Here is a 27,966-nt window from a genome sequence, read left to right on the forward strand (position 1 = left end):
TCAGTCAGGAGTTGGCAAAAACTAATAGAAATTTGATCGTTTCTGTCAACTCCAATTGTTAGCATGCTGTCTGCCTGCAATTCCTGTCACTGGATTGCTATTCATTATTAATACTGAAACCTATATACCATCCTCCATCATCATATATACATCTTCAGTAATACTCCTTAACTCTTTTACAGCCTCTGTTATCTGAGGAGCTCAAAGCTCTTCACAAAGTTTGGCAGTATGATGGCAAAGAGGGATGGGGCGACTTGTCTCTAATGTCACAAACCCACCATTCAGGAATACTCATACTTGTCTGCTATGGACTACCATGTATTTACTTTCCTAAAAGACACAGAAATGTAGGGCTGGAAGGGACCTCAAGAGGTCATCTAGTCCAGTCCTCTGCACTGAGGCAGAACCAGGTATATCTAGACTATCGCTGACAAGTGTTTGTCCAACTATTAGAAACCTCCAATGACGGGATTCCACAGCCTCCCCTGGAAGCCTGTTCCAGACCTGAACTATCCTTTGTGGCAAGGCACTTCTTTCACCTCATTGGCCTCACCATTCCTCCCTTTGGGCAGGGGCGCTAGAACAGTTTTTATAGAGGGAGTGCTGAAAGCCATCAAACCAAACTCTAAAGCCTGTATATAATGGAAGCCACTTCAAGCAAGGGGATGCTGCCCCTTGTTCCAGCATCTATGCCTCTGGGAGTGGAGCAACCTAGAAGGAGTGAGTCTGACACCAGAGACGTCTTCTCCCCTAGGTTTATTTTTTGATAATTTACAAAGTGGCCCTCAGGGTAGGCCCAAGTAGTACTCTTCAACCAAACAGAAAAACAAATGCCTAACACAAAAAGGGAATACATTTCCCTGCCCCACTCTCCAGGCTGTTACCTTATTAGGCTGGGTACTGTATGCCAGTCCTTCCCCAAACAGGTAGTTAGCTGGGTTGCTTCCCCTCTAGAGAGGAGGGCAGCCTTTCCTTCAGAAGATACTCTTTTTTTCCTGCTGCCCCTAACCCTGCTGCAGCTGGTCTCTCATTTCTCCGGCCTTTGACTCATATAGCAGAAAGGGGAGAGGGTTAAAGGTCACAGACAGCCCTTAATTGGACTCAGGTGTCTTTAGTTAACCGTCAGTTCATAGGGAAAAGGGCCTTTACCGTTCTAGGGTTGAGATACCTGCCTTCCTCCACTTTCTCATAACTGTTAGGTCTGACTTTGTCACACTTTATAGTTAGGAAATTTTTTCCTAATATCCACCCTAAATCTCTCTTGCTGCAGATTGAGTCCATTACTTCTTGTAAAATAAAATCCCCCGTTGACAGAGGCAGATTGGAACACTATGCTGGCTTTTTTCAATTTCAGATTTCTGCCCTGGGTTGGCACAGTTCCTGCAGTGCTGCTCAGATTCAAGGACTATAACATAGCCTCAGACATGCTCTAGCTCAACCAGAAGGTATGAGCTTGATGCAGAAATCACTGAGTGGAATTCTTTGGCCTGTGTTTTATCGGAGGTCAGACTAGATTATCATAATGGTACCTTCTGGCCTTGGAATCTATGAATCTATAATCTATCCAGGGTTGTTTTTTTTCGTTTAGCCTTGCGGCTCTTTTCATCCCTGCCTGAACCCTAAAGAACTTTTCTCCACCACTTTCCTTGCCTGTACCTTCCTTGCCAAAATTGCAGTCACCATCTTGCCAGCTGACACACTGGATGAGATTCCCTTTGGAGCTTATCAAGGTCTTTCCTTAACACGTCAGATGTGTTGCCACTGAATGGCTCTTCCAGAGCCTGATCCAAAGCTCACTGACATCAGTGGAAAGGCCCCCATTTGCTTCAGCTGACTTTGGCTCAAGCCCATGGAGAAGTACTGTGGTCCTACAATGCATAGTAATGGTTGTAAGGTTGGGAGACATTTCTGAAGAATGTTGCAGTATTTTGTTAGGGGATGCAATTCCACCTCATTGGGGTTGGATGGCTGCCACTAACTCAATGATGGGCAACATACAGCCCACGGGCTGCAGGTTGCCCATTGCTGCTCTAACTCATCCCATGTTTCTTCATGGGATGGGGAGAAAGTGGCACGTCTCAAAGAGCAAGTCAGAATTTCTGATAGAAATGTGAAAAAAAAAACAATGGACCTTGGGCCTCCCAGGTTGTACCTAACCCTTATATAGCCCTTTTCACTTATAGATTGCAAAGCTGGGCTGTATTATTAACCCCATTTTATAGAGGATGACACCAAGGCACAGGAAGCTGGAGGTGCTTGTCAAAGGTCCCCCAGCAAATCTGTGGCAGACCTGGGACTAGATCCCAGCTCTCCTGGTACCCTGTCCAGTGCTTTATTCACATGCTGTGGCTGCAGGTTTCTGGAGCTTCTGCATCCCATTTTTACTCATCTACCTGCCAGATATTTTTTAAAATTTACATATTTTCCTTTATAGCTATACAGCCAAATAGCACCTACACAGTTCAGGGGAAATACGGTCAATTTCATATCTATCTATCTATCTAAACTGCTGCTGTCATGCACAGCATTTAAAAATACCTGCCCTGACATTAACCTAGTTACACACCCAATGGAAAGAAGCAAGTTGGCCCACATCCCATTTGTAATCACATTCTGCCATCACCTCCCTCCTACCTGCCCCAAATGAGCAGAACTTGTGGGAGGTTTTTCAGAGGAACACACTGAAATGCAGGATGGGAGATGTGCATATGAGAAATGTCACTATCCCAAAGGTGTTGGTGGGTGCAGGGCTGGCGCTTCCATTTAGGCAACCCAGGTGGTTGCCTAGGGCACCAGGATTTGGGAGGGTGGCATTTTGCCACTCTTGGTGGCAATTCGGCGGCGGGGGGGGTCCTTCCGCGTTCTGGGTCGTTGTCGGCAATTCTGCGGCGGGTCCTTCACTCATTCCGGGACCCGCCGCCGAAGTGCCCCGAAGACCAGGAGCACGGAAGAACCCCCCCGCCACAGAATTGTCGCTAACGTCTGGGAGCACGGAAGGACCCCCACCTAGGGCGCCAAAAACCCTGGCGCCGCTCCTGGGTGGGTGTCATGTCTTATCTCGCTTTTTCTTTCATTTTGTTGTCATTTCAGTCTCCTGCAATTCTTTCCCTTTTCTTCTTTTTTTCTTCCACACCTTTTTCTTACTGCTTTTTTATGTCTAGCCTGTTTTCATCCTCTCTCTCTGTTTCTCTCATTGCAAAACTATCCTTTTGTTTGAGAAGCCAGAAGAACAGCATCCCTTTCCTGGTCTGTGTCCTAATCCCTCTCCCCAGCCTCCTTCTATCTTGTTCCTTTGTCCTTTCTATCCTCTTTCTTTCTCTGTTTGATTCTTACCTCTTGCTTTACCTCCCCGTTTTCCTCTGGGGTTCTCTTTCCTTGCTCTCCCCTGGTCCTTTCCATGGTGTTTCTTCTCCTTTCCCCTCTTTCTCTGATATTCCCACTCCATGCTGTCCTCTCTCCCATTCTCTTTCTTTGCCCTCCTCTTCCCTCACTGTGTTTGCTATTTTCTTTTGCTGCTCTCCCCAGCTCCGTTTCCTCCTACCACAATGATTCAGAGAGGTGTCCTGCTCAATAGGCCCGTTTTAAAAACAGATACCCTGGAAGAAGAAAAAAAAAAAGGCCTGGCTCTGGAGAACTCAACTAGAAATGTCAGATCTTAGTGTGAGGCAAATTCTCATGTAAAGGAAGGACCATCATTTTATAACAGTGGCATTTTCTAGGCAGGCAGTGAAATAGATATCGCATATCAGGACAAATGATATAGTTATTCACAATAATCTATGTTACCTTAAGGTTAAGGTTGCTCTGGTGCTTTTACTATCAATTCAATCAGTAAATAAATCAAGGACCTTACTAGTGTAGTATTACCACCCAGAACGAGCTTCATCTCCCACTCAAACATCATAACACCCACAGGCAATCAGAGACTCTTCACCCCTTTTCCAGAGACTTCATTTTGCTTCCCACCCACAGCAACCCACAATGCACCCCGCCAGTTCCTCTCAATCACACGCAAAAGCACAAGCTTAACTACAGTCTCAGAGAGAGGAGGTTACCTTAGTGATGAATTCACTTTCACTGTGAGAGTATAGCATGTTCTTATCTCTGAGCAAGCCAAGGTCACAGTGAAACTTGTGGTGTCTGTGTGATTTACAGGGACTGGATGTGTGTGTATAGGGGGTTGGATGTGGGAAGAGAAAGTGATTTTGTTGTGAAGGTGAATCATGTGTGAAACAGTACCTGATGCTGTAGCCTGCTTCCTGTGCTGGCTGGTGTATAAGGAGCTGGTGACCCATCAGACTGTGGAAGAGGAGAGCTGCTGCACTACTGCTATGGTTTCAGAGCAAAGGATTCCTTTCCCAGAGGAGAGCCACAGGAGGTCTGTCTGGTGTGGAGAAAGCAATGTACCATTGCTGCACTGCCTTTGCTTTCTCCCGTGCTCATCCCCACACCCACTGCCATGGCCACTCCCCCATCATGGCAGCAACATCCTATGCCTCCTTCAAACTCCTATGTCCTGCCCCCTTCCCCTAAATCACCACCACTCACTCCCACTTTCACACAGACTTTGACTTATTACTCTCTTTGTTCCCCTCCATACCTTGGTTTGCTCCCCCAAACTCCAATGTAGCCTGACTCTTCTCGCTTCTTAGGGGACTAGTAGGTAAGTGCCTAGTTCAATGGTGTGGTGAATGTCACTTTTCATGTCCATCAGCCTCTGGCAAATTCTAGTAATAACAACATGAAAACTTTTCTTGTTTAAGTTTCATTACTTAGCTTATGAGCTAGAGATTGCAAAGATGAGTTAGGGTGTGAACTTCAAAGCCTGTGTGACATTGATATTTTAAGTTAGGTGTTAGCTCGAGACCGATTACAACTAAAATTGTTTGTCAGAAGATGGGCTATCTGCAGGTTCTACCCCCATATCCACATCTATTAACAGTGTTTAGTAGTGAATGAAAACTTAGGCAGGATAAGGATGCAAACAAGATAACATTTATTACAGCAACAGATGATATAATAAGGCAAAGACCCCAACTAAACTGGTAAACAATAGTAAAGAATGACTTGGTTGTTAACAGGTGTTATGTGGGTATGAAACCCAGAGTCCCAAAACCCTTATTATAATTGCTAGGGAAACTGAGGAAATGAGTAAGGGTAATTACAGTACCATCTCTCGTGGGCACAGGGGAGATGCAGATGTTGACAGGGACGAGGGGTAGGAACACAGGATCAGGAACAGGAACACCGGATACACAGATGATCACTCAGGTAAGTAAGTGGCCTTCCTTCTTTTAGATCTTCTTTCTTCTATTCTTGATCACAATGTCCTGCGTTTGGTATGCGGACTGGTCATTGTACGATATTAAGACAGGTGCGTGCAGGTAAGTCCTTACAGAGAACTGGATGGATCCCAAGAGTTCACCCAAATCTTGGTCTGCTCTGGGGCTGCTATCAGCAGGCTGTATGTGTGCGAGACTGACTGCCACTCTGATGGACAGCCCAGAGTGATGGGAGCACCACCCTTAAGTAGTCTGCGATTGCCGGGCAGACTTAGGCTGTCACATGGCCCTACCTTTCCCTCTCTTTGGAAAAAGGCACCAAACACTCAGTGAAGGAGGGTTCCCAGTAAGGAGGATTAGTTGTTCTTTTATGAATACAAGATGGAACAAAATGTAACCTAACATAAGGGGCCCAAATAAATGAGAGGAAAACAAGGCAGTATTTCAAAAAAAGGAACATTTAAAGCGCAAACATTATTAAATCATGTTCTTAAAAAGTACATAGAAAATTCAGTTGTTCTCTGAAGAGTTGCTGTGTCAAATCTGGAGACTAAATGAAGTCTTTAAACTGTAAAAGTAAGGGATCTAAGGCTCTGTTCTTACAATTTCTTGTATGCAGTGGAATTGTTGTGTCTTCACGGAGCCGCACTGACATCAGAGGGGCCGCACAGGTGGTGCATTCTGCCTGCGTACCCGAAGTTGCAGGATCAGAGTCTTAGGGTATTGTCTACACAACAAGCACAGTAGTGGCATGGCTGTGGCTCCGCAGCTACATCACTTTAGTGCTGTAATGTAGACACTTGCTACAGCAACAGAATGGGTTTTTCATCGCTGTAGTAATTCCACCCCCTGAAGAGGTAGTAGCTAGGTTGATGGAAGAATTCTTCCATTGATCTAGTGGTGTCTGCAGTGAAGGTTAGGTCAACCTAACTACATTGCACAGGGCGCAACATTTTTCACAGCCCTGAGTGACCATTGCTAGGTCACCTACCTTTTAGGTGTAGACCGGGCCAAGCGTAGGAAGAGCCAAACCATTTTAAACATCCATTATGAAAAGCACACTAGACATCTTGTTCCAGGAGAGTGCTGGTATGATCTCTGTAATGAGTGCTGAAAACAGTCTGGCTTTTTTTATACTAATGTCCAAGCAATTTTCACCCCTGCCCACCAAAGATTGTTTTCCTACTGCAGTGATGCAATGTCATGTTCTGCCATAGAACAACCCTATCAGCCTGAGTGGCTTTTATTTTAGATTAAAACAATGACAAGAACAAAAGGAAAGGTTCCATGAGGGAGCACATATCTGAGGCTCCTCTGTAGAGTAGAGGAACTCTGAGAACAAAATGACTGCTTTCTGCACACAGGCAGAGTTCTAGAGATTTAAAGGTACAGTACACAGAGGAAAAGGCCGAACAGTTTCAAGCTATATATGCCACAGACGATCTAGAGGTGCCATTCTCTGGGAGGAGATGATGAACTTCCAGCTACATAATCACCCCGTGAGATGATCTCAGTTAATGATCCCATTTCGCTGTTTGACAAGAGCAGGTAACATCCAGAGTGACTTGACTAATGTTTTCTCTTCAAGTTTTTAAAATTAGGCACACGCTTACATACCTTGCTGAACCAGGACCCATGAGGATTCAGCTGTGTCACCTCAAGGTTATTCATTGAACAGATTTCCTCTGGAGCTGTTTGCAAATGCGGGCATTGCTAGATCAGTCTTCATAAAAGATAGAAATATTGGCAGCAGAAAGGCATTTCAAAGTAAAGGAAAGCATACGGTGTGAATTAAATGATATACACTTCAGCCATTTCCTTATGGAGCGAAAGGAGAGTGTAAGGGTATTTCCTGGGGGAAGAACGTCATATTTAGCGGTGTGCTGCCTTTACACAAAGCGGAGATAAAATTCCCTAAAAGTTGAGCATTTCCAGCTCTAACAAGGCTGTTACTGGCAGAAAGATTATAGCTTGTGGACCTTTTGGAATCACAAATGAGTTTACACGTAGGCTGTGAGTTCATTTGCCACAGAGAACAAAGTCACAGTAGAAAGGATCAAGGAAGTTTTTCCTGATCATGTTATTGTTTCACATGCATCTGAGTAATTCCCGCAAAGCAGCAATCATGAACTTATATAACTTACTTATCACACAGCCTAGAGAGTGATCCACTCGTGAGGAGTGGTTTCATTTCATAAATCTGTTTACTGGGTTTTTTCACATGAGAAATGATTTTCTATATAGCAGCTCCACTCTCCCTCCCACCATGTTTACAGCCCCTTTGCAGCTTTCAGCTGGGTCTGATGGGCAGTGAACACTTCACATTGCTCTTGAGCTATTGTCCTCTGGCCAGTCCACACACAGTGTTATCAGGCTGCAGTGGGAGCTCCTTGTCCAGAAGCATATATCAGCCTGGTGCCGATGCTTTCACAAGAGGCATGGGATGACAAAGGGGGAAGTGGAAGGAATCCCTAAGGCTTCTGATGAAGTGGGGTTTACCCCCTTGTTATGTTGTATGTGAATCTTACTGTTTTGCATGAATACTGTGTGCCTCAGTTTCCCTAGGTATTGCATCAAAGCCTATGTGGTGGGAATAAGGGTGTGTGACTTTTGCCGAGGCCCTCGGTGGCAGGAGAGGCTGCCCAGCTGCCTGCATGAAAGCAATGGGTGGTACCTTTCATAACCTGAGAACCAGGAGGAAGATGTGACCAGGTAACATTTTGCCCAGGAAGCAAGACAAAAGATGGAGGATGGGCTATGGGCATGTTGGAGGCCAGGCAGCTGGGTTCAGTCAGTGTCCTGTTTGGGACTTGGAGGGGGGAGTTCAGGGGCACCAGGCCCCGGGTCACCCCAAGATGGACTTTGCGGCAAGTTCCTGATTCTGTGCTAGCAAACTCTGTTCTGCACTGTTCTTGTCGACTAATAAACCCTTTTATTTTACACACTAGCCGAGAGTCATGGCTGACTGCAAAGTTGGAGTGCAAGGTCCTCTGGCTTCCACTGGGGTCCCATCCAGGTGGACCCACTTTGGGAAGTGCACTGTGAGAACAGGAGTGCTGAATGCTCTGAGGATAGACCCAGAAAGGCCATAGCTGAGGAGGCTTTTTGCCCTGGACAGCGTGCTCTGAGGGGAGTCATGCTACACCAGAGTCCTGGTGGCTGGCTGACTTCATTGGACCTGTGACTCTGTGACAGCTCCCTTCCAGGAAAAAAAGCTCTTGTAGATGACTTATGAACCACTACCCGAATGGCAAAAGGAGATCTGACCCTAGCCTTTTTGGCAGTCCTCTAAAACAATTTTTTCACTGTGCCTTCTCTCCACCCCAAACACAAATGATTCTTGCCCATCACTATCACAGGACTAGGGATGGGACTGGCCGAAGGATCTGGGGCAAGGATAGTGAACTGATTCTTTGGGATACTTCCAAGGGTAACTGACACACTTTACATAAAAAGTGTGCATGTGTGTGCAACCTTCATGTCCTTCCCAGCCTTCCGCACAGCTGGGGCCCAGCTGATACTCCTAGTGATGAGGTAAGAACAGTTTATAGTTCATCTTACATTTTCAAGCCTGCTTTCCCCAAGAAAAGTACTGTCAGTGTTCTGTGCATTTCTAGTTCCCTTGAATCTGGCAGTGTGCTGAAGGACCTGTGCTTGCTGGTTTCAAGGGGCCCAAAGGATGGCCCTGTGCCAACTGGAATGAAATTTTTTGAGAAAAAGTCTGCCTTGTGAGATCTTCAATACTTTGGACATTCATTTGGGTGAGGCACATCTTAAGAGAAGCTTTTCTTGTGAGTGAAGAAGTGTGTGAACTTGAAACAGATTGTGTGTGGTGTCTTAACTAAGACTTTCAGAACCTCAAACAGTTGAAGTTCATGGTTGGTTCTAGAAAAGATTTGGGGTAGGAGGCTGGTCTTGTTTTACTGAGCTAATATCACACAGTGCTAAGGCATCAGGTATACTGGGGTCTCCTGTTGAAAACTATTTCTGGGCATTAATGTTTTCCACAAAGCTACGCGCAAGCTGCAAAAGTTTGGATCTAAATCTAAACATCCCCAAACCTCAGGTATGTGTTGATCTGGACTTTTGATTCTGCCCCTTATAAACAAAGGGACCAGCCCCAATGTTCAGATCCAGACCTGAACTTTCAGAGTCTGGGGAACATTCAGATTGGAGGGTTTGCTTCAGCCTCTGTTTCAGGTCTTTGGTTTGCAAAGACAAGGGCTATTTGCATAATTCAGAACCAGATTTGGATATTAAATGCTCACTAAAAATGCAAAGAACATACGGGCAGAGTGCAAGCATCAGGCATAGAACATGCAAGAGTGTCCTTAACCAGGCTCAATGCCAGCACATTTATTGCATTAAACCTTGAATAATTATAATTGAGCCTTCCACTAAGTCTCGTGTCATCCATGAATGAACCTTGTCCTTCTGCTGGTGTAGGCCCCAACATTCTGGAGTGCAGAATCTGGGTTTTAGTTCAGACCTATTCTAATTAGTAGTGAAATGCAGCATCTCTATAATGTCCCTGCAGTATAGAGGCTCCAGGCAGGGTCAGGAAATTCCCATAATTAAAGGGTTTGCTGATCTCTCCCTCTCCAGAAAATGACATTTACTAATTACATCATTATGATGTATATGATACCCAAACCAAACATGTTATAAATTAGCCAATGCTCATTTGTTTCATGAAAAGTATTGTTCTTCTTTTATTCAATGACCTTTTTGTTCTTCTACATCCTGGACCAATCAAGTGCCATTGCAGTGGCTGAGCCTGGAGCACAGACAATAGCTTATTCCGTCTATTCTGTTCAGATGACTGTAGGAACGGGCAGTCACTTTGTCATGCGGAGACTGGAGGTTGTTTAAAACCCTTTTTCCCACCATTTAGTGAGAGTCTGAATCCTGAGAGGAAAACCCTGTCATAATAATAATAATACTCCACAGGCTGGAGTCCACTGAAGTTTTCTCAGCTTTATGATTTGGGTGGGGTTGGAATGCAGCTCTCCCCAACCTAAGTACAATTTAATTTTGGAGCTATAGCACTGGCATTTGATATGTTTCCGGCATAAGTTTTTTCAATGAATTTCATGTGTAGTCTGCACATTATAAATCTAGTGCTGGCTGATGCCAAGAGTACATGGTGTTACATTGGTGTAACCCCATTCATTTTGATTACAAACTCTCAGGGGCAGGGAGTGTCTTTCTACCGTATGTTTGTAGACTGGCCTGGCACAATGGGACCCTGTTCCTTGATAGGGGTCCCTCTGTGCTGCTGTCATTCAAATACATCAGAATAATAGGCCAGATTCTTAGTTCTGCTTTGGCCATTTTACGTTGCTCAGGCAATGCAAAGTGGCTGGATTCTGGTGGTAAGTGGGCAGTGGAGAATTCTCCAGGGGGAGGAGAACTTTACACCGGTGCCATAAATTTAAGCAGCCATTAGCTTGCTCTAATTCATGCTGGGGTGGGGCAGTGCACAATCAAGGAGCCATAGCCAGTTTCCTGATGACCTTCCCACTACCCAGAGCTAAGATGCAAGGAGAATTGAGCTCAGTAGTTTGACAGATGGAGAAACTGAAATGCAGAGGAGCCTGATTCTCCATGGCCTTGCACCTTGTGTCATCATTTGCACTCAGACAAAGAGGGTGCAAGATGCTATCACTGGTATATGTGGAGCCTTCTGATGTGGTAGCATTTTACCCTCACTTTGCTCGGGCATGAGTGACTACATCTCTTGCCGTTGCCCTGGAGAATCAGTCTCAGAGAGGTGAAATGATAACCCATGGTCATATACCACCTCACTGCCAGTGCCTTGTTGCATTTCCAGCCTTATTTGTTTAGTTAGGTGCACCAGCCTCAGGCCAAACAAGGGCAATGAGAGCCTTGCTGGTAAAGGCCACTTGAACCAGGACTCGCAGCTCACAGCAGCAGGGGAGCATGAGGGAGTAGTGGGGAACGTGAGGGCGGAGCATGGTAGGAAGTGACAAGAGAGTGGATTAATAAAACATAAGTAAACTGAGCTGTCATGTATCCAAGGGGTTGGAGCGGATCTATAGAGCCACTGGAATTTTTGTACAGATATATAGAGGGGCCTGAATTATGAATGCAGCAGGAGTTACTCATATCCTGTGGATTTAGAGTAGGGCCCAAGGACTTTATTGGCATCATCAATATTTTTTCTAATAGGCCCTACACATTGCTCTTCTTCCTACATATCCCTTTGGAAACCCGTATGCATTATACCCAACAAGTGTTTATCTTCCTGCTTTTAAGACAGACGTCAGAATATTTCCCTCTTTATTTGTGCTCCATCTTTTCTCACAGTCCAATTATTTATGACATCACCATCCTTTCCTCCTCAGCTCCAGACATAGTGTTTCTGTGGCTACAATTTCCTGATCAAGAATGAGAGAGAGAGAGAGAGTGTGCGCGCATGCACAAGGGGAAGGGGGTTTGTTTGGTGCTGAAGAATTAAATGAGAAATACAGCCGTGGAAAACTCAGACACACATACACAGCAACAACAACCAACGTTGTTATAATTAATTTAAAATCTGTTTACAAAAGATTCCTTTTATGTTGGACTGGCTCTTTAAGTGGCCCAAGAAGTATGAAAAACAGGAAATCAAACTGCCTCATTAGGAATTGACTCTGCTCAGTAATTAGTGGCTAGAAAACAAAACAAGGAAAAGCAGGTGGTGCGTGAACTCCAGGCAGCCAGCTATTTTATGATTTAAATGCTCATTAGGGCAACAAAATGATTTTTTAGAAAAATGCTGCTTTGATGGGTAAGATGATCACAAGAAACAGGATTTGAATTTTTACTTGTTTAATGGTAAAATGCTGCCTGCTCAAAGTTAGCCATTAAGAATTTTAGCTGCTCCCAGTCTGGAGTTTAATTAATAATGAGACAGTGTTTTGCTGTATTTTAAAAGACAACTGTGTTCTCCAGCATCCAGTGCCCTCCTGCTAAAATCATGTTAAAAGTAATTAGTGAGTGATACCATACTTTGCTGATACAATCAGGCAAGATAACCCCAGACATTCATATCAATTATACAGTATTTCATAACAATAACCTGAACAGGGCAAACACTGAAACCAATTTCCAGCAAATATCTGTCTGTATTTTTAAATGAATTGGGTCATGCTACAGCCCTTCTTGTGCTTGCTTTCTGTTAGCATTCACTCAGCAGAGGTTTTTTGACAAACATTTTTACAAAAAGTGCATTTGGAAATGGTATGTGTGAGTAGTTGCAGAAAATGGTTTTTAAAATTGTAAGTGTGCGTAGTCACACTAGAAGTGCTTGTGCACGGATCCACTCAGTGACCGTAACAATACCACATGACCTTTCTGACCAGTCACAACTAAGCTGTACAACTTAAATAGCAAATATCAGATACAGAGAATGGTTCATTATCAGTCCACAGAGTTAAAAAAAAATCATCAAAAAATGACACAAAAAAATCATCACGCACTTTTGTATGAAAAATAAAAACGAGGGAAATTATCTGCTCATGGATATCCCATCGGCAGAAAAAGGAAGCTAAATTCATTGTGTAAATTTTTTTTTGCTGTGAATTTTATTGCTCATCTCTAATGATAACAAATAATAACGGATTATAAAGTGTGATTACATATTGTGTTTTATTAAGTATCCCTCCGGATATAGTACATTCTTGTAAATAAAGTTTGATTCATTAGGATACTGGTGGCTTTGCACAATGAACTAAATAAGTTAACTGTGTACAAGTAATATTTATTAGACTTTTATTTTGCAGAACAATGTTTTGCAGAGATTTGAATTGGTGAGGGTTCAGAGAAGAGCCACCAGAATGATTAAAGGATTAGAAAACATGTTGTATACTGATAGACTCAAGGAGCTCAATCTATTTAGTTTAACAAAGAGAAGATTAAGGGGTGACTTGATTACAGTCTATAAGTATCTACACAGAGAATAAATATTTAATAATGGGCTCTTCAGTCTAGCAGAGACAGGTATAACATGATCCAGTGGCTGGAAGTTGAAGCTACACAAATTCAGACTGGAACTAGGTGTACCTTTTTAACCAAGAGAGTAATTAACCACTGGAACAATTTACCAAGGGTCATTGTGAGTCTCCGTCACGAACAATTTAAAAATATACGCTGTAGGAATGATTTTGGGGGAAGTTCTGTGGCCTGTGTTGTAGAGGAGGTCAGACTAGATAATCACAGTGGCCCCTTCTGGCCTTGGAATCTATGAAAAAATATGTTTTCTATCCAGCCAAACTCTCCACTGTTACATCAGTTCAACCCTATGGACTTAGGTGGGGTTGCACCAGTATAATTGAGGGCAGAAGTTCGCCCAGTGTCTAACGTGCACTGTCACGTGCTGTACACTGTAATTCCAGTAGTGAAAACCAAGAGCTGGAAAGGACGTCTAGAGGGATAGCTCAGTGGTTTGAGCATTGGCCTGCTAAACCCAGGGTTGTGAGAAGTGTTGTCTAGTGGTTACAGTAAGAGAACTGGTGTGCTGACTTCTGTGTCCTTGCTATGTAGGCTCTCGAGCACCTCAATTAATTTCTCAGCGTCTCAGTTTGGCTATCTGTAAAATTGGTATAAATAGTAATACCACACCCAGAAGTTGAAGTATAATTCATTCATAGTTGTAAAATGCTTTGAGATTGTTGAATGGAAGGTGTTATGTAAGTTATTAATTAAGATAATTAACTTGGAGGAACTAGCACTTGATTGGGTACACGAATCTGAGACTAGAGAAAAATCCAAAGGTAAAATGTCTGGGTCCCATCGCATTGCTCCATTTGTCTGCACAGTCACTGCACTACCGGTATCCATTTCATGCCTATGCAATGGGCCAAAATAGGGCTTACATGGGAATTAAGTGATACACACGTAGGTCTTGTGCTGTCCCTGCACAAAGGTGAATGTCACCTCAGGGGGCTGTGAAGTGTTTTGAGATACCGTGTGGGGGAACACTTGGCATTGCAGCTTCTGGTGGAGGACGAAGAGTGGGAGCAAGCCTACCCTGCAAGGGATAGGGGAAAGCATTAAAACATGCACAGAACTGATACATTACGCATTAGAAACAGAGAGCTGATGAAGTCACATGCTGCTCTCCATGAAACGAGATCCTTGTAGTTTCCTTTGAGGCACACTTCATGTGTTCTTTGGACCACTGGAAACCACCCTTTCGAGCAGAAGGATATTACATTAGCAGAAGAGACGAGGTATGCAGAAAGCACCAGAGCTATCAGATTTGATTTCAATGGCATTTTCACAACTCAGTCTGGTGACATGCAAATGCCTCCCACTTCAGAAAGGTCTGAATCATATTTGTGATCAATCCACAGACTAAAAAAAATGAAAAGATTGTCACTGAATACATTCTGAAACAAATAAATCTGAGGATACCCAAAATAGCTAGAAACCACAAGAGACACTCAATTAATCAGATACATTATTCATTGTGAATTATTCGTTCAGCTGTAATAACTGCTAGTGCCCAGGGTTAATGCTTTCCATGTTTCTGTATACATGGGTAGCCAAAAGACATTAACTGGTAATGAGTGTATGCCATGTCCACAATTGTCTTAATCTGACATTTGTAGATGATATTTGTGAGCCCAAGAAAATGAAGGTTTAATAGCACTGGCTCTGAGCCAGGTGTATCATGGGCAGAGGCTGTGCAAACTTCCCCACATGCACTGCTCTGCCAGTGCATTTCAGTTCTGATCAGCTACTCCAAATCCTTCCTAGTCCACCTTTAGGCCCCACTCAGCTCTGCCAATGAATCTCCAGCCTCCTTTGCAACTGTCCTGCTAGTTCAGCCTTGGGGAGCCCAAATGTTGCCAGATTTTATTGGTTTTGCTATGTTAAGAACCATCTGTTAAGGGCTAAGCTGAGGTGATAACATCAGACCCCAAAAAGGCAAACGGTTTCATGGGTTTTACAAGACTGGGAAAAGACAGCTATAACATGCTGCAAGGTTAAAAAAAAAAAAAGTTCCTAAACGTGCATGTTTCCTCCTCATGTTCCTGAAACCAGACGCAACCTGTGGGACGCTGGAGGAATCCTGCTCTGCTGTGTGTGCTTTTTTTTAACTCGTAACATGAAACATTGGGTTTTTTTTCAATTTCAGGAAGTTTCTTGATGCCCTTTAGTTGATTTTGTTTTGCTTGTTATCGGAACAACTAATATTTTTTCCTGTTAGGGGGGAAAAAAAAAGATTTTCCCAAGCAGATTAAAGATGTTTTTTAAGTATATGAATGGTGCCATGGTTCACTTTCGTTGCTCTGTTTATTTTTAATAATGGAAAACACCTTAATTTATCGTAGCAAAACATCCATCCTGGGGCAAACCTTGAATTGAATTTTCTCTTGTTGTTTTTGCCTTGTGTGTGGTTTCTTATCTAACAGAATTCTGTGGGTTTGTGAAAAAAAATTGTGTGGGCTAAATTTCCGCTGCACAGTGTATTGGTGGCTGCAGAATAGGGGTAACAATAACTTTTGTGAAAAATCTCTATTTTGTACTGTGATAGTGGCACAATGGGTCAGTTAAAAAAATACAAACAAGCTTCTACAAGAGAGTCAAGTGCATCCAGCCCTGATGTTAAATCTCATTCAAATGTCTGGGTTCAGATCTTTATTTATTTAGAAATAGGTTCAAGCCATGAAATTGAGATCTGCAGAGGGGTAGCTGTGGTCTAGTGCCTTGAGCACATTACTGGGAGATAACACACTTGTGCCCTGATTTGCCACTGCCTTGCACTTTGTGGGTATCATTTACTTCTTTCCAAAGTGAGTGCAAATCTCTGTACATTCTGAATGGCAGTGTTCTAGTCCACCCTCACATAGGTAATATAAGGCGCAAGGCAATGGAGAACCAGGGCTCTGGGTTTTAGTCCTGTCTCTGCTATGTAACTTGCTGTGTGATCTTGGGCCAGCCACAAGTTTGTTAACCTCTCTGTGTCTTAGTCACCCAGTTTGTAAAATGAGGATAATTTTTACCTTCACTTCTAATGTGCTTTGAGATCTAGGGATGAATGTATAATGTACCAAGTAGCAGGGTACTGCATTGCAAAGGGAGTGCCCACCCCTGGTTATGGTTCACCCACACCCACCCAGTTCAGCAGAACTGCTTGCATGAGCTTTGCTTCGTGGGGGTTTCCATGGAGGGGCTTACTTCTTAAAGCATTGAGTATTATTATTTGGATCCAGATCTGAACTTCCCCAAAGACGAGCATTGTTGGAATTTGGTTCTCCAGTTCAGCCCATTGGGGATGGGAGGAGTTAGGGACTCAAGATGTGAAGTGTGAAGCTAAATCTGAATTCCGCTCTCCCCCATCTCTGCTCAATGTCCATTCTTATTTATGGTGCTGTTTGAATCAGGTAGTGCTGTTTTTCTATTTGTTTGAGCAATGCATTAATTCTGTTCTGAGAGCCTGTTGCTGTATATATGGCTCCACTAAAAACACAGCCATAAAGAGATTTAATGAGAGCATCCTCTGTGCTGAATTGTGTACATTGTTTGTTTTTAAAATTGCATGGTCAGGGATTAGCTTCTGAGCTGGAGCTAGGACATGTGTTTTCATGGAGGAATTCTCCTGGCAGGTCTAGATAGAAGAAACAGAGCAGCTCCTGGTTAAGTCCAATAAACAGGTTGTGTGATCTGGTCAATCCTTCAGGTTGCTCCTGAAGACCTCACTAAAGAATGAAGGCGAGTATCTGGTAAGGTTGTATCTTTAATATAACAAGCACCTCAGACACTATTTACAGGCCAAATTCTGTGTTGCAGTGGAATGAGCGTCAGTGGAAGTTGTGTTCAGTTAGGTCCTCATCCAGCGAAGCACTTTAAGTTGATGGGAAAAGGGGTGAAAGGGAGATAGGCTGAACTAGTCCAAGCTGAACTGCTGAAACTCACAGCCTGCGGTAGATCAGGCCTGGTAAACATGGCAATATGGGTCTGGAAATTAATCATCCAAAATTGATGTCTGGGGCATTAAGCCTAGTGGGTGGACAAAATAATGAGAGGGTGGGCATTTTAAGTGCTTTACTGCATAGGGGCCTTAGGGACCATAGAAGTTACCTATCTAACCTGTAGAAGACCAGCCATCCCCATATCTAGGTGCATTAGTATCTAGTGCTATGGTGATGACAGCCATTGAACTGCCTGGAACTAACTACATTAGAGAAATATACAGGCACTGAAGTTTGTTTAGCAGTAACATACACTGATGTGACATACACTGACACATTAGCGGAAATGCAACATTAAACCAAAACATCATACAAAAAGTAGAAAGTGCATACTCAGTAGAAAGAAACACATTAAGAGCATCTCAAGAAGGAGGCAGGTTTCTTTACAATTTCTCTACTTGCCAAAATGAGATGAGCTGGGAGCCAATACAAGCAAACCTTTTATAGAGGTTAAAGTCTATTATGAAAGAGCAAGCAAGCTGTAGTTGGTGCACCGTTGTACTAATGAGATTTCCACACTGTTGATTATGGTAGAGAACACAGCAGATGGACTTAGGCGGGAATGGTTTAGTGTTTGTTTAATCTGCTCCTTTTCCTCCCTCACCCTTTCCTTGATATCCACAGCACAACCTTCTCTACCTGCAATTCAAGGTATTTCTCCACTACATCCTGTTACCATGAATAAGTTAATGGGATACAAAAGAGAAGCGCTAGGATTATGAAAATGATCATATCAGAATCATTGCTTGTATTCAAATGCATTGATATTTATCTCATTATTAGTATTGTTTATCTATCTACCTATTTTATAAACACTAACTGGCAAGAGTGAATATCAGTGGATGTAGAATATTTGTATTGGATATGATTATTTATTATTATTTTTAGCAACTTGGTATTACATAGAAGAGACTAAATCCTGCCCCATGGCATTTACAACATAAGGTTGTGATAAAAAGTCCACTACAGTCAATGGAAAAAAAACAAAAACTCTTGACTTTAGATCAGGCCCCAAGTACACAGAGAAGTTCAGGCACAAATTGCACTGGATGACCAGAAGATGAAGTTAACACAGGGTGATAGAGTATTATTTTGTTTGTTTTAAATATAAATATAACAGAGCTTCTTGGTTATTAAAGATGATTGGATTCTTGGAAGTGTGTTTGAAGGAAATATTTAGAAGGGAGATGGATGGACAGGGGGAAGTTTCAAGATCCAGGGCACCATGGGATGGAAAAATTACCAAAGTTGGATCTGAACCTTGATTTACTTGTTCAGAAAAAATGGCCATTGGCACTATTAGGAATATTGCATGAGTCAAGAGCGTAGGAAGAGGTCCATAACCATTTAATATCACTATAGCCAAGGCAGTGCTTCTTTTTTAAGACAATACTTGGCATCCATTAGAAGAAGTTGCTACTGTACATGTTCCAATTAATTTGATACTGTCTCATTTGTACCTTCATTTAATTTGACCAAAACCTTTGAAACTGGAGGAAAGATGATCTTGCGGTTAAGGGGCTGGACTGAGATTCAGGGTACGTCTACACTGCAATTCGAGGTGTGATTGCAGCTTGTGTAGACGTATCCACACAAGCTTTATTCTAGCTAGCATAGCTAAAAATAACAGACTGGATCAGCCTCAGAGGACAGCAGTTTCCTCGTGTGTCCAGGGCCAGCCCTTCCTCAAGGTGCAATAGGAGTGCCTAAGAGGAAAGGCCCTATATTTATTTGTCTTAAACTTATCTATTTCTTTCAAAACTGTAGCTCATTCCTGATTTCTACATTTGTAGGTACCAAATTCTCCTGGTCCTCATGGTTACAAACACTCTTATTGGGTGATCTAATGAACTGCCTGATTGGCTATGCTGCCTGATTGATTGGAAGAGTGAGCAGCCCAGCAAGTAAACCCAGCAGGGAGTAGCTGTTCAATGGCTGCTTAAAGCATTTGCCTATGGCTGTGAGAATTTCTGTGCCTGCTTGTTCCCAGCCTTGCCCTATTCCAGATGACATGGTCCTGATCCTGAACTCCACTTTCTGACTTCAGCTCTGACCCTTGGCTCTAGCAGCTGGCATCTGACTCTGGCTCCTAGACCTTGGCTCCAGATCCTGGTGTCTGGCTCCTGCTCTAGCCCTGGGCATGACTGCCCAGGTGCTGGTTACCAATACTTACTTTGCTATAACTGATATGTTAAGTTCCAAGCCTGTTGACTTGCATTATGTTAATTGTCTCTTTCCTGGGCAGAGGTGGTCCTCATATTCCTCTAATCCCTAGAGTTCTCAGCATCTCTCTAATTTATTTATCTTTATTTTGATTTAACCCCTTCCACTCATCTAGTCATCATCCTTTTAGCTAAGGCCTGGATAGTTCTGCTTTTGCAGTCTCTTAAACAGTCTAAAGGGGGGGCCCCTGCTAACCGACATAAGGCAATCCGTTCACACCTCGAGGAAGGGCTGCCTCTAGACACATGAAAAAACTGTACCTACCACAAGTCAGAAAGGTTCACAGTCCCTTTTAGTTATCGCTCCCACATTCCTCTAGCCCCTCCCTACAGTCATGTCTCTTCTGGAGTCACCAGCTTTCATTTCATTCACTTTTCATTCTCCGCAAAACAATGCAAATAATAAGAACATAAGAACAGCCATACTGGGTCAGACTAAAGGTCCATCCATCCCAGTATCCTGTCTGCTGACAGTGACCAATATCAGGTGCCCCAGAGGGAGTGAACCTAACAGGTAATGATAAAGTGATCTCTCTCCTGCCATCCATCTCCACCCTCTGACAAACAGAGGCTAGGGACACCATTCCTTACCCATTCTGGCTAATAGACATTAATGGACTTAACCTCCATGAATGTCTAGTTCTCTTTTAAACCCTGTTTTATACCTAGCCTTCACACTCCCTCAGCAAAATTGAGTTCCACAAGTTGACTGTGCGCTGTGTGAAAAAGAACTTCCTTTTATTTGTTTAACCTGCGTGCTCATGTAATTTCATTGGTGGCCCTAGTCTTTATTAATGGGTAACCAAAATAAATCACTTTTCCTTGTTCAACTTTCCCACACCACTCATGATTTATATACTTATCATCATCCCACTTAGTCTGCCTCTTTTTCCAAGTGAAAAAGTCTAGCCTCTCTTAATCTCTCCTCATATGGGACCCATTCCAAACCCTAATCAATTTTAGTTGCTCTTTCTGAATATTTTCAATGCATATACTTCTTTGAGATAGGAGACCACATCCTGTACCAGTATTTATTCAAGATGTGGGGTACCATGGATTTATATAAGTGCAATAATATTATTCTCCATTCTTATTCTCATATCCCTTGTTTAAATGATTCCTATCATCTGTTGCTTTTTGACTGGTTAGCACACTGCAATGGATCATCTTCCAGAACATGCCACGATGTCTCCAAATCTCTTTTCCTGATTCGTTAGCTAAATAGCCCCACATCATATGTGTAATGATATGTGGGATTCTTTTTCCAAGTGCATTGACTTTACATTTATGTCCTCACATTAAATTTCATTGCCATTGGGTTGCCCAATCACTTAGTTTTGTGATCTTTTTAACAGTCTTCACAGTCTGCTTTGGTTCTTACTATCTTGAGCGAATTTAGTATCATCTGCAACTTGACCACCTCACTGTTTACCCTTGTCTACAAATAATTTATAATAATTGAAATAGAGATTGTTCTAGAGACTTGGGGAACATATTGAAATTTTCTGCCTGACTCTCTCTCGTTTCTAACATTTACCTTTAATTCCACCGTTCCTGTTTTACCAGTTTCTCAATACACATGAAAGATCATTCCCTTCCATGCAATTAATTACATAAGGAGCCTTTGGGTGGACCTTGTCTAAAGTTTCTGGACATCTAGTAATATGTCATTGGATCCCCCTTGTCCACATGTTTGTTGATCCATCAAAGACTTAACAGCTTTAGGTAGACTGATTCCTTATCCAGAAAACCACAGATTGACTTTGCCCAACAATGTATGTTCTTCTAGTGTGCGACAATTTTATTCTTTATATTGTTCACTATTATGACCAGTACTTATTGTCTGGTAATTGCCAGCGAACACCTCTAGAGCCCTTTTTAAAATATTGGCATTATGGTTAGCTATCTTCCAATCATTGGTACAGTTCTATTTAAAAGACAGGCTACAACCATAGTAATTCCGCAGTTTCACATCTGAGTTCTTTCAGAACTCGTGGTGAATCTATCTGTCCCAGTGATTTGTTACTGTAATTTATCAATATTCCAAAACCTCTCAGTACAATGACACTTCAGTCTGTGACATTCCTAGATTTGTCACTAGAAGGATGGCTGAGGCTTTGGGAGATCTCTCCTACACATGCTCAGCCATGAAGACTGAACACAAAGAATTAGTTTAGTTTCTTCGCAATGACTTTATCGTCTTTTAAGTGCTCCTTTGTATCTCGATGCGTCCAGGGACCCCACTGTTGTTTAGCAGCTTCCCTGGCTCGATGACTTAAAAACATTTTTGTTATTATCTTTTGGTTTTTGGCTAGCGTGTTCCTTCAAACTCCTTTTTGCTTTTTATTACATATTTTACATTTTTTGGCAGTGTTTAAGATCCTTTCTATTTACCTTACTAGGATTTGACTTCCACTTTTTAAAAGATGCCTTTTTATCTCTGACTGCTTCTTTTACATGGTTGTTAAGCCACAGTGGCTCTTTTTTAGTTCTTTTACTATGTTTTTTAATTTGGGGTATACATTTAAGTTGGGCCTCTATTATGGTGTTTTTGAAAAGTGTCCATGCAACTTACAGGCATTTCACTCTAGTCATTGTACCTTTTCATTTCTGTTTAACTGCTTAATTCAAAAAGGGGAAAAGTGGAATTCTCCTGGCAAGCATTTCATAGCATAGGTGCTGACTCTGTGGGTGCTCTGGAGCTCAAGCACTCACTCCTCATTTTTGCATAGTTCCCCTTTCTGAAATTAAATGCCACAGTGTTGGGCTACTAAGGTGTTCTTCCCACCACAAGAAAATTAAATATTATATTATGGTCACTATTTCCAAGTGATCCTGTTATAGTTACCTCTTGGACTTGATTCTGTGCTCCACTCAGGACTAAATCGAGAATTGCCTCTCCCCTTGTGGGTTCCTGTACCAGCTGCTCCAAGAAGCAGTCATTTAAAGTATTGAGAAATGTTGTTTCTGCATTTTGTCCTGAGGTGACATGTTCCCAGTCAATATTGAGATAATTGAAATCCCCCACTATTATTGAGTTCTTTATTTTGATAGCCTCTCAAATCTCCCTTAGCATTTCATTGTCACTATCACTGTCCTGGTCAGGTGGTTGGTAACAGATTCCTACTGTTATAATTCTTATTAGAGCATGGAATTACTATCCATAGAGATTCTGTGGAACATATGGATTCATTTAAGATTTGTACTTCATTTGATTCTACATTTTCTTTCACATATAGTGCCACTCCCTGCCCCTCGCGCATGACCTGTTCTGTCCGTCCGATATATTTTGTACCCCATAATGATTGTGTCCCATTGATTGTCCTCACTCCATCAGGTTTCTGTGATGCCTATTATATTAATATCCTCCTTTAACATGAGGCACTTTAGTTCACCCATCTTATTATTTAGACTTCTAGCATTTGTGTACAAGCACTTTAAAAACTTGTCACTGTTTATTTGTCTGCCCCTTTCTGATGTGTCAGATTCTTTTTTTATGTGAATGTTTCTCATCTGATCTGGCCCATTCATTATCCTCTGCTATCACTCCATCTAGCCCAGTATCGTATCTTCTGACAGTGGCCAATACCAGGTGCCCCAGAGGGAATGAACAGAAGAGGCACTCATCAAAAGATCCATTCCCTGTCGCCCATTCCCAGCTTCTGGCAAACAGAGGCTAGAGACACTATCCCTGCCCATCCTGACTAATAGCAACTGATGGACCTAGCCTCCATTCATTTTTCTAGTTCTTTTTTGAACCCTGTTATAGTCTTGGTCTTTACAAAATCCTTTGTCAAAGAGTTCCACATGTTGACTGTGCGTTGTGTGAAAAAATATTTCCTTTTGTTTGTTTTAAACCTGCTGCCTATTAATTTCATTTGGTGACCCCTAGTTCGTGTGTTATGAGACAGAGTAAATAACACTTCCTTATTTACTAGGCACACAAGTAAAATTAATTCTAAAAAGCATAGAGACGGTAAGGAAATCTCTTTATCTGATGATGGGAACTTTACCTATTTCTCACTAATCACCATAATGTTCTGTCTTTTCTTAATTCAACCCAGATGAATGAGGCAGGCTATTTAGAATGTTTCATAGATGAGGGGCAAATTCATCCCTGGTGTAACACCATAGTTGAACTTGGCTCAAGATCTTCCAAATGAGCCTCACTATGAAACAGAGGATCTGACTTTTTTTTTCCCCCAGGGGTGCTCCATGCTGGCTCCACCCTGAGGCTCCCGTCTCCATTCCACTCCTTCCCCTGAGGCCCCGCCCTCACTCCACCTCTTCCCACCCCTGCTCCAACCCCTTCCTGAGGCGCCCACCTGGTGCTCGCTGCTCTCTCCCATGCGCCTCCCCATCTGATTGGTGGGTGCTGAGCACCCACTATTTTTTCTGTGAGTGCTTGAGCCCCAGAGCACCCACAGAGTCAGCACCTATGCTATGAAATGCTTGCCAGGAGAATTCCACTTTTCCCCTTCTTGAATGTCTAAGAACAAACTTGGATCCCGAGCAGGGGCTTTCAAACCAGAAATACAAAATCTGTAAACTGACTCTGGCACATTATTAGTTTTAACTGAAAAGATCTTGAGTCCTGTGGAGGGTGCAGCTGAACCCAAAGATGGATTAATGCAGGAACAAACTTCAAAAAAGGGTTATTATTATTATTTATATTATGTTAGCAAGTGAAATGTGCTAGGTGCTGTACAGGCAAAGTCCCCTCTGCAGAGGGTAGGATTAGGTCTCAAGAAGTAATGGTCTCAGGTTGCAGCATGGGAGGTTTAGGTTGGATATTAGGAAAAACTTTTTCACTAGGAGGGTGGTGAAGTACTGGAATGTGTTACCTAGGGAGGTGGTGGAATCTCATTCCTTAGAGGTTTTTAAGGTCAGGCTTGACAAAGCCCTGGCTGGGATGATTTAGTTGGAGATTGGTCCTACTTTGAGCAGGGGGTTGGACTACATGATCTCCCTGAGGTCCCTTCCAACCCTGATATTCTATGATTTTATTGGTAAAGGTAAAGGTCCCAGTCAGGATGGGGCCCCATTGTCCTAGGTTCTGTTCAAATGCACATGAAGATGCAGTCCCTCTCTCTGGGTGTTTATATATGTGATATACAGAGGGTGAAGGAAATATAGGCAACTAAATATACTTAATTTAAAAATCAATTTCCTTTTGTGAACTTGTGTGTGCACTAGGGCCTGTACAAACACATAGGGAAAACACAGCCCCTGTCTGAAAGAGCTCTAAATCTAAAATGACAAACAATCAGATGAAAGGCAGATGCAAGGGCTACAGCATGCAGACTAGGGTCCAGATCCTCAAATGGATTTAGGTGCCTAACTCTTATTGAAGTCAATGAGAGTTAGGTGTCTAAATGCCTTTGAGGATCTAAGCTTAACGCACACGCTGGCCTGTCTTAATGTTAGGGCTACAGTTTAAATACAGATAAATTATCCCCAGCTGTTTCTATTATAAAATGGCCAATTTCTTATAAGTACTGTAATGGGGCTTAAGCATATGCTAAAATGTTTTGTTGAACAGCCTAAGAATGGACAAACTGCTTGAGGGAGGGGCTGAGGTGGAATGTCCTATTGGTCCACTCATCCCTAGTTTATTGTGGTTTTATTATGGCCTGATGGGAGGGAGAAGAATGGGGAAAGCTTGATTACTGTCTCCTCAGCTTAAATAATGGGGAGAAGGGAAGAAAGAAAAGGAAATGTTCTTCGAGGTGAAAGCCTAACAGATTTCTCCTGGACAAATTTCCCGTCTCTAAACCAAGCAATAGCTAAGCACTCTGTAAAGTGACAGGATGTGTCCTCAGACAAACAAGCCACTCCATTAAACACTAGGGAAACCTCTACAGGGAGCACCCTAGGCACATACAAATCAGAAAGGAAACCCAAAGGGTTCTGGTGAGGTCTAGATGTGAGCCCAGAAACAGAGCTGGGAAATGATGAAACATCCTAAACATACATTACCCTGGTGACAAGACAAGAGGTGTGAGGGTCCACTGGGTGCAGGGCTGGGTCAGCCATGCTGCCAAACTGGCAGCCACAGAGCGCCCCCCCAGCACTAGGAGTTCCTTTCCCCATTGACAGGGTGAAGTGCTGAAAGGAAGGTAACTGAAAGGGAATAAGGATGATCTTGAGGTACAGGATGAGGTGGTAGATCTGGTTTCTGTCCTTAGCACATGGCTTTGGATGAGTCAGTTAGCCACTCTGTGTCCCAGTGTCATCTTCTGTATAATAGGGATGTTCGTTCTTGCCTGCCTCTCCAGGTTACTGTGAGGAAACTTGGTAATGTCTGAGGGGTGTTCAAATAGTACAATGGCGACCGCTATAGGGGGATAGCTCAGTGGTTTGAGCATTAGCCTGCTAAACCCAGGATTCTGAGTTCAATCCTTGAGGGGGCCATTTAGGGATCTGAGGTAAAAATCTGTCTGGGGATGGGTCCTGCTTTGAGCAGGGGGTGGACTTGATGACCTCCTGAGGTCCCTTACAGGCATTCCTATAGAATATCAGGGTTGTAAGTGCATTTAAATGAATGCTTTAATGTCAGCTGGTGTGGAGTATGGACTGCATCACCCTTCAGGAGGTTTCTCTCCCCCTTGGGAGCATCACACCTTTCCCCCTCCTTTCAGTTAAAAGGAAACCTCTTTCCACTAGACATTTCGCCACCCCAAGCATGGTGGCATGCTGCAGGGGGTGCTCTGTTGGTCACCAGTCCCATGGCTTCGGTGGACCTTCTGCAGGCGTGCCTGCGGAGGGTCTGCTGGTCCTGCGGATTTGGTGGAGCTGCGGGACCAGCGGACCCTCCATAGGCATGCCGCTGAAGGCACTCTGCCTGCCACCCTCCCAGCAACAGGCAGAGTGCCCCCCACGGCATGCCACCCCAAGCACGCGCTTGGCGTGCTGGGGCCTGGAACGGCCCCTGCCACTAGTCCCCTCACTCACTCCACAAACATGTAGTAGATATTCTACCACACTCTTGGAAGCTGGATCCCAATATTCCCAAAGCTGTGGGGACAAGTGTCATATCTGGGATCTGGTTAATCTCTGACCCTGACATTGCATTGTGATGGGTGGACTGTCATACCACAGTGCCTAAAAATATCCATGCAATTAATGCCTTCATGCAAATCACAAAGTCAGGGCATGATTTTGTAACTCTCTGTTGCATCCGAAGAAGCGGGCATTCACTCACGAAGTCTCATGCTCCAATACGTCTGTTAGTCTATACGGTGCCACAGGACTCTCTTTGCTGCTTTTACAGATCCAGACTAATATGGCTACCCCTCTGCTACCTGACTTTCTGTAGTGTCATTCAGCAGCAGGGGCAGCGGTGGGGGACCAGTGTTGTTGGGTAAAATCTGTTTCTGACCTGTTTTTATGTAATGTCCATCTTGGATTTGTAAAAGGACAGCTAAGCCTCCATCTTGGATACCCTTATCCTCAGATGATTTAGTGCTTTTTCAGCCTTTTTCAAATTAAGGCGGAAAAAGGTCAGGGCAGTTAGAGTCATGTGATAGCCATAATCTGCCTAGCAAGCGCAGGTTATTTAGTGAGTAGGACACCTGTCACTCAGGGCTGTCCATCTGAGTGGCAGCCAGTGTCCCACACAGGTCATCTAGATGCGAGGAGCCCCAGAGGGACCAGGACTCATAGGACTTTGGATTCTTGGTTGCTATTAACATACTTGCACTCAGCTGCTACACACCATAGTGAGCGCATACTTGCACTGGACTACGAGGTCAAGCAGAGACTGTGTGGGCAAGCACCGAAGACCTACCTGAGGGAGATGATCTGCCCAAGAGGGAGAAGACCTGCCCAGAGGACCTGTCCAGAGGGAGAAGAATACCCCGTTCCTGAGTTCCTGTTTGGTATCCAGCGCCCCTGATTTTCACCACTATCCCTGTCGGTATCCTGAGTCTTTATCACTGTGTCCCTGTCTTCAGGATATGGTATTGTAATACCCAGGGCTGGCTCCAGCATTTTTGCCACCCCCAGTGGCAAAAAAAAAAAAAAAAGCCGCAATGCTTCATTCTTCGGCAGCAATTCGGCCGCAGGTCCTTCCCTCCAAGAGAGACTGAGGGACCTGCCACTGAATTGCCACCAAAGAGACGGATGTGCCGCCCCTTTCCATTGGCCGCCCCAAGCACCTGCTTGCTGCGCTGGTGCCTGGAGCCGGCCTTGATAATACTCATTGTGGTTTTCCTCTGTTTTCCATCCATAGGTTAAGGGGGTTTAAGGGCTTTGACCTTCACTTCCTGGTAACTGTTAACAACCCAGTGTGTCTTGCTTACGTTGTTTATTGTCTGAAGGGGTCCTTGTCTAGTTTACTGACTAGTGCATAATAAATATTTGTCTGTTACATTTATTCTGCTTCTGTCTTAATAAATCACCTGATGATAGATGCAGGGGGTGGGGGGATCTGCAGACAGCCCATCTTCTGATCTGTGTAGAACATAGTTAAACTGT

Source organism: Chelonoidis abingdonii, chromosome 4, assembly GCF_003597395.2.
Source record: "Chelonoidis abingdonii isolate Lonesome George chromosome 4, CheloAbing_2.0, whole genome shotgun sequence".
NCBI classification, from domain to species: Eukaryota; Metazoa; Chordata; order Testudines; family Testudinidae; genus Chelonoidis; species Chelonoidis abingdonii.